General features: G+C 42.2%; 1 long non-coding RNA gene across 1 annotated transcript in view; it reads right to left on the bottom strand.

Annotated features, from left to right (window-relative positions):
- LOC143282427 (uncharacterized) overlaps positions 1-7,500 on the bottom strand; it is a 93,662-nt gene that overhangs the window by 700 nt on the left and 85,462 nt on the right. The window lies entirely within an intron of this gene.

Raw genomic sequence — 7,500 nt, 5'->3', positions numbered from 1 at the left:
CACTCACACAAACACACATACACACATATAATTATGTGCGAGTGCACACACACACACACACACACACACACACACACACACACACACACACACACAGAGAGAGAAGAGAGAGAGAGAGAGAGAGAGAGAGAGAGAGAGGGGGGACAGAGAGAGAGAGAGAGAGAGAGAGAGAGAGAGAGAGAGAGAGAGAGAGAGAGAGAGGCACACTCAATTCAAGAACATCGGCAAAGGTGTCTAATGGCAGCTGAAGGTGATATCATATAATTATTATAAACAATGACACGTTCGCGCAGTTTTACTTTCCGAGAACATCAAAAGAAAAACAAACAAACAAAAAAGACTTTCAAAGGACACCCCCCCCCCCACCCCCACCCCCTATCACCCCATCCCCCATTCATCCCTCACAGACACACAGACACACAGACGATCGATCCCGTACATCACATACACCCATTGACGCATTCAAAACTAACTTTCGCAACAACAAACACAACTATGGCAGGAAAAGCCCTTGAGGCACTGAAGAATTCAGCGAAGAGTGAGGGAGACGGAAAGACTGAGACAGGGGGAGACAGAGAGACAGAGAGAAAAAAGAAAACAAAGAGAAAGAGAAGAGGGGCAGGACAATGGCCGGAAGAGAGACAGACAGCCAGAGACAAAGAGAGAGCCAATGAGAGAGAGAGAGAGATACAGAGAGAGAGAGAGAGAGAGAGAGAGAGAGAGAGGCCGGGAGACAGAAAGAGAGAAACAGACAGAGACAGACTGACAGAGACAGACAGAGAGCCAATGAGAAAGAAAGACACACACACACACACACACACACACACACACACACACACACACAGAGAGAGAGAGAGAGAGAGAGAGAGAGAGAGAGAGAGAGAGAGAGAGAGAGAGGGAGACACAAAGACAGAAACAGGCAGAGACCAACAGAGACAGACACAGACGGATAATAAAGAAAGAGACAGACGAAAAGACAATCAGACAGATAGCCAGACACAGACAGGGAGAGACAGAGACAGAGAGAGAGAGAGAGAGACACACACACACACACAGACCGAGAGGGCGAGAACGGAAACACAAATTACGTGCGATTCGTCGACTCGCAATTTGGCAAATCTCGCAGTCCACAAATAAGAGTTAGCCCCCGGCTGTGTCAACCACACAACCCAGACATATAACCGCACACAAAAAAAAGTAAACGAGAGAGAGAGAGAGAGAGAGAGAGAGAGAGAGAGAGAGAGAAGAAGGGGCATACAGAGAGAGAGAGAAGGGAGCAGAGAGAGAGAGAGAGAGAGAGAGAGAGAGAGAAAGGGGCAGACAGAGAGAGAGAGAGAAGAGAACAGAGAGAGAGAGAGAGAAAGGGGCAGACAGAGAGAGAGAGAGAGAGAGAGAGAGAGAGAGAGAGAGGAGCACAGAGAGAGAGAATGGGGCACATAGACACACACACACACACACACACACACACACACACACACACACACACAGAAAGAGAGAGAGAGAGAGGGCAGACAGAGAGAGAGGGGGTGCAGATAGAGAGAGAGAGAGAAGGGAGCACAGAGAGAGAGAATGGGGCACAGAGAGAGACAGAGACAGAGACAGAGACAGAGAATGGAAGCTGCGCGCGGAGAAATTCCTTGATGTCAGGAAACAATTGCATTATCAAAAGATCGATCGCAGTCTTACAGCAGCACTACATGCCTGTGGCGCTAGACCTGGGAACCATAAGGACAAGGATGTTTTAGGATGCTGGAAGTAGAGAGGCAGTGGGTTGGAGGGTGGAGGGAGGGTTGGGGGGCTAGGGGGGTGAGTGGAGGTGGTGGGAGGGCGAGGGGAGGGGGGAGGTTCCGTGGTTGGAACAGGGAAGAGTGATGGAGATACAGAAATAATAGGTAAGAGGAAGACCAAAAAAAAAAAAAAAAAAGTTGTGGGAAAGTGGAACGTGCGAGACATTGGACAGAGTGGTTAATTTCTGGGAATTTCCTTCTTTTATTTATTTTTTTTCACTCAACGTTTTAGCGCGTGCGTTCTCATCTTTTGCTGAGAAAGTGAAGTGACAGTACAGAGAAAGGAAGGAAGAAAGGAAGGAAGGAGGCAATGAAAGGAGGAAGAAAGAAGGAAGGGATGAAGCGAGAATGGGAGGAAAGAAGGAAGAAATGAAGTTAGAAAGAAAGGTAAGTAAGAAAGGGAAAGAAAAAACGCGAGAAAAACGCACGCACGCACGCACGCACGCTCGCACGCACGCACGCACGCACGCACGCACACACACACACACACACACACACACACACACACACACACACACACACACACCTTTTGTTGTCGTTAAAAAGAGAGATGTCGCGATTTTAATTACCGAGTGTGTAAAATTTCTTGAAACTGTAATTGTTCCGTCGGTCGGTCTCTCTCTCTCTCTCTCTCTCTCTCTCTCTCTCTCTCTCTACTTTGTCATTTTTTACCTGTCACTTTCTGTCTCCGTTCTTCAACTTAGAAAGTTAGAAAAACTACCCCCCAAAATGCATAAATAACATGCAATTACATTTAACAGTAACAATTCAATAATGATAATAAATAGTAATCGGAAACCATTAACAAAATTCTGAAGCACATTTTGTTGCTCCGATTATGAGCACTTCGCCAGTTCCATTATGGGAATTAACGGGAGCAGCTTTTGATATTCAATATTGTGACATTAAGAAAGATGAAAATCCCAATATACTAGCTTCTCGAGTCAAATCACACTTGTCTGAAACATACCCCCACCACTTAAAATATATACAGACAGTTCTGTTCTAGAAAATCAGTTTGCTGGTTCTGGATATGCAATTCCTGCTTTGAAAATTGAAAAGTCATATCATATTGGAAAGGGCTTCTCAATTTTTACAGCTGAATTAATTGCCGTCCTTATGGCATTAACACATCTAATTGATCTGCCCATAAACTTGATTAATAGTTTATTTTGTTTCGATTCAAAATCAGTTCTGCAGTCTATCAAATCAGGTTGTACGAACATTAATTATAACATCGTTTCTGAAATAAGATTTTTGAATCACTGTATTCAAATGATAGGAACTACTATTGAAATGTGCTGGATTCCCTCACACTGTATGCTTTTCTCTAATGAACGTGCAGATCATCTTGCAAAGCTTGGAGCTAAAAACGCTTTAAATGCAATTGAACTTCCTCATCGTTTATCATCATCTGAAATATGTAATATTGTTGAAAGAAATATGCAAAATTCCTTTATGTCTTTAGAAGTTAACACTTCTGCCTTATTAAATGCTAAAAGAACTGGCAGGGCTGTTAAGAGCAATGCATTTAGGTTATTACGAAATGCCCCATACACAAAATATTGTGAAAATATTGAATGCATTTGCAAGGGACGTTTAACGGTAGAGCACGTTTTAACCCGCTGTTTGGTTATGAAACCATTTTTGCCTCCAGAAATTACGGAACACGTGTTACCAGTTTCAAATGTTAACATTTTTTTGAAAAAAAGTTATATATTTCAAACTGTTCTGTATTAAAGTTAGCTAGCTATGTGTTAAATAGTCCAGTTGGTTGTTTATTGTAGGTCCCCACATGAACCTCTTTTCAAATAATAATCTACATACGTAGTGCATACAATATTTGATTATTGATATCTTTTTTGTCCTAATCCCGCTTCCCCCGTCCCTCCTGTCACACACACCCTTCCAATATTATCTTTTTTTCTTTCTCCTATCACTGACACTCACCCTCTCCATTTTAGATTTTGTACTCTCCACCTCAAACACCCCCCTTTTCATTCGAATATACAGAAATGTCGATTTCAAATTAATGATAACAATCATCATTATGATAGAAATGATAATAATAATAATATCATTAAGCTGAACTGTTTACCACAGATGCATGTAACATTATTTTTTACTATACTTTGTCTTCAGCTCATCACGTTTTATACGGAAGAAAGTAGAGGTTATTAATCTTGTATAGCAAGCTGGTAGAATCGGTATCTTTTCTCGGTGAATAGCGTCCCTTTATGTTTAAAAAAAACTTTTCCTTCCATCGGTGTGTGTGTGTGTGTGTGTGTGTGTGTGTGTGTGTGTGTGTGTGTGTGTGTGTGTGTGTGTGTGTGTGTGTGCGCGCGCTACTTTCGAGGTCTCACTGTCTGTGTCTGTGTCTCTTTTTTTTTTTTTTACATATATTTATTGTCTATCCCTCTGTCCTCTGTTCATCTCTGAAAGTGTCTGTATACCTGTCTGTCTCTTCATCTCTCTCTCTGTCTGCTTCTGCCTCTGTCTCTCTCTGTCTCCCTCTGTCTCCCTCTGTCTCTCTGTCTCTGTCTCTCTCTCTCCATCACTCTCTCACTTCACCAACATCTCTAAATGGAACTCATCGATTCAGATTTGTTCCGTCAGAAGACACACTGTGGGAGGAGGGGGGGGGGGGGTTAAAGATGATAACGAAAAGAAAAATAGCACGTTCATTGGATAGAAATGCAAATCAAACGCCCACGCTCAGCTGCGCTTGCTCTCCTCTCTCTCTCTCTCTCTCTCTCTCTCTCTCTCTTAATCTCTTTCTCTCTCTCAGCCCAGTCTATTTTCCTGATCAGTCACACACACTTTTTCATTCATTCCCTCATCCTCTTATTCTCTCTTATTCTTTCTTTCCGTTCCCTCTTGTTTCCCTCAATGCCCCATCACACACACACACACACACACACACACACACACACACACACATAAACACCCCACACACCCCCTACACACACACACACGATCAACCCCTCCACACACACACAATCTCCCCTCTCTTCTCTCTCAGACCTCAGTTGCCCCTCTCTCCCCCTCACACTCACTCCACCCGCACCCAACCCCAAAGTCCCTAGTCCCCAGCAGTCCCCGTAATCCCATTCCCCACGAATTTCTCTCCTCGGACGCCATCGTTTCCAATTTACTGCAGCAGACAATCCGCGCTCCCAGCGGTGGTGTCCCTGTACAAGAAAACTGGGGTCTTCTCCCCTCTGTGCAGGCTTCTGAGAAACCTTATCCTCCCTGCCCCCCCCCACCCACACAGTCCTCCCCTCCCCCCACCCACACCCCACCCCCACCCATCCTCTTCTATGTGCAGACTTCCTTCTGAGAATTTCTGACTTGTCTTCGTGACCTCGCTTCAAAGTCAAAAACTTGAGCTCAAAGAGATAGTCGTGGTGTTCTTCCTTTAGCTATTCGTAGCTTTTTTTTTCTTTTTTTTTCCTTTTTTTTTTTTAAGTTGTGTTGTGGTCAAACGATTATCGTAAATAAAATGCACTGAAATAAAACAAGAAGAAAAGAAAATAAATAAAATTTCAAAAAACAAAACAAAACAAAAACCAAACAAACAAAAAAACAACCCCCCCCAAAGAAAAAACCAACAAAAAACAACAACAACAACAACAAAAAACAAACAAAAAAAAGCAAAACAAAACACCCAGACACAACCAAAGTCCTCGGCAAACCTTTGACTGATTTACTGATCAGAGAATAGCATTAATGAACAAAGCCATGTTAATCTTTGAACGTTTTGATTATGGGTTTTTTTTGTGTGTGTATTTTTATGATGTTTCTTTATATACCGGTCTCTCTGTATCTATCTCTCTGTATCTCTCTCCGAAGCTCAGTCTGTCTGTCTGTCTGTCTGTCTGTCTGTCCATCTCTCACTTTCTCTGTGTGTTTCCGCCTGTGTGTTTTTATGTCAATTCTATGCTAATACTTTACTTTACAGAAACCTTTATTAGGCTCTTAAAGCCTTGCTCAAAGCGTTGGGTTTATGCGAAGACGAGGCATCTGCTTTTCTTTTTCTCTCTTTTTTTCTTCTTTTTTTCAAATGATAAATATTGTGTAGCGAATGTAGACCAGTCAATCAAACTTTGACACCACCTCCTTAAGACTGAAACTGAACTTTGAACTGAAATGTCCAGGGAGGAATTTTGTTTAATGTCCCGTCACACATATCGTTGATTGAATACATTTTGTTCAAGTATTTATGAATACATTTGAGTATTATCGGTTAGAAGGGGTGGGAGATGTGAATGAAGGGAGGGTTGGGGGGAAACTGGGCAAATAAGGGTGAAATGTGGGTGAAATTTGATCAAAAATCTAAATACAATTACAGGAAATTACTTAAAGGACTTCATAAAAGAGAAGTCGTTAAACTGACAAGCGAAACAAACTGATAATGAATGCAAAAAGTCAAAAACATCAACGTTCTCAGTCACTTGTGAGGACACACTTTCGTGTACATAAGGCTTCATCAAGCTACAGTCAAAAATGATATGCTCAATTGCCAGGTTACTAAAGCATATGCACTTGACATTAGAACAATACTTGGTCCGTAATGAATTTGATAAAACGTCCATCTCCGTGTGTTCCTGTGCGTATTTTATAATAATAATAATAATAATAATAATAATAATAATAACACAACAATAACAATAATGTACATTTATATAGCGCCCTTTCTCGCTAAGAGCTCAGGGGCGCTTTACATGAAAGAAAAATATTACAAGCAACATAAAACATTCATGACCACTCTTTCTCAACCCCCCTCCCCCCACTCACACTCTCCCTTTTTCACTCCTCATGCATCCAAAGTGAGCTGACATGGGTAGTGTTGGAGAAAAGGAAGCTGAGAGTACTTATAGAGTCTTTAGTGATGAGCGAAAAGCAGAAATAGAATCAGATGCACGGATATGATGAGGAAGGTTGTTCCAGACGTGCGTATGTCTTCCTCGTAGTTTTGTTGTACACGTTCCTCACTAACTTTACTCACGATCTCACTCACTCGCTCAAGACTTGAAATTATATTTACGGTCTGTAATGGATACATCATCCGTATTCGTATCATATATAATATTTACTTCACTTTCCGAACTTCACAGTTGCTCTGTTTCCTACCCATCTTTGTGTGTGTGTGTGTGTGTGTGTGTGTGTGTGTGTGTGTGTGTGTGTGTGTGTGTGTGTGTGTGTGTGTGTGTGTGTGTGTGTGTGTGTGTGTGTGTGACTCTTCTTCCTGTTATGGAAATAGAGCCTAGTCTATTTTGCATTGATGATGTATTAGATTTATAAGTCAAGGTAGAACAGCAAACCAGGAAGTTCACTGCGTGAACATGCAAATCAAAAAAGTTATCGGGTTGTTTAAGAACTGTCTCTCTGTGTTTCTGTCTCCGTCTTTACCTTGTGACTCTTCCTCCTCCTCCTCCTCCTCCTCCCTCCTTCTCTCTTTAAGTGCCTTAATGTCTGTCCATGTGATTGTCCATGTAACATGTCTGTCCAAATAAGTCAGAGAAACATGCGTACACAAACGCTTCGGTATGTAAGGAAATGTGCATTCATACACGCACGCACGAAAAAACACATGGGCATACACACACGTGCTCTCTCTCTCTCTGTCTGTGTGTCTGTCTGTGTGTGTGTGTCTGTCCCTCACACACACACACACACACACACACACACACACACACACACACATCCAATA

Source organism: Babylonia areolata, chromosome 5 (assembly GCF_041734735.1).
Source record: "Babylonia areolata isolate BAREFJ2019XMU chromosome 5, ASM4173473v1, whole genome shotgun sequence".
NCBI classification, from domain to species: Eukaryota; Metazoa; Mollusca; class Gastropoda; order Neogastropoda; family Buccinidae; genus Babylonia; species Babylonia areolata.
The sequence above is the reverse complement of the archived record's forward strand: the minus strand, read 5'-3'. Positions and strand labels throughout refer to the sequence as shown.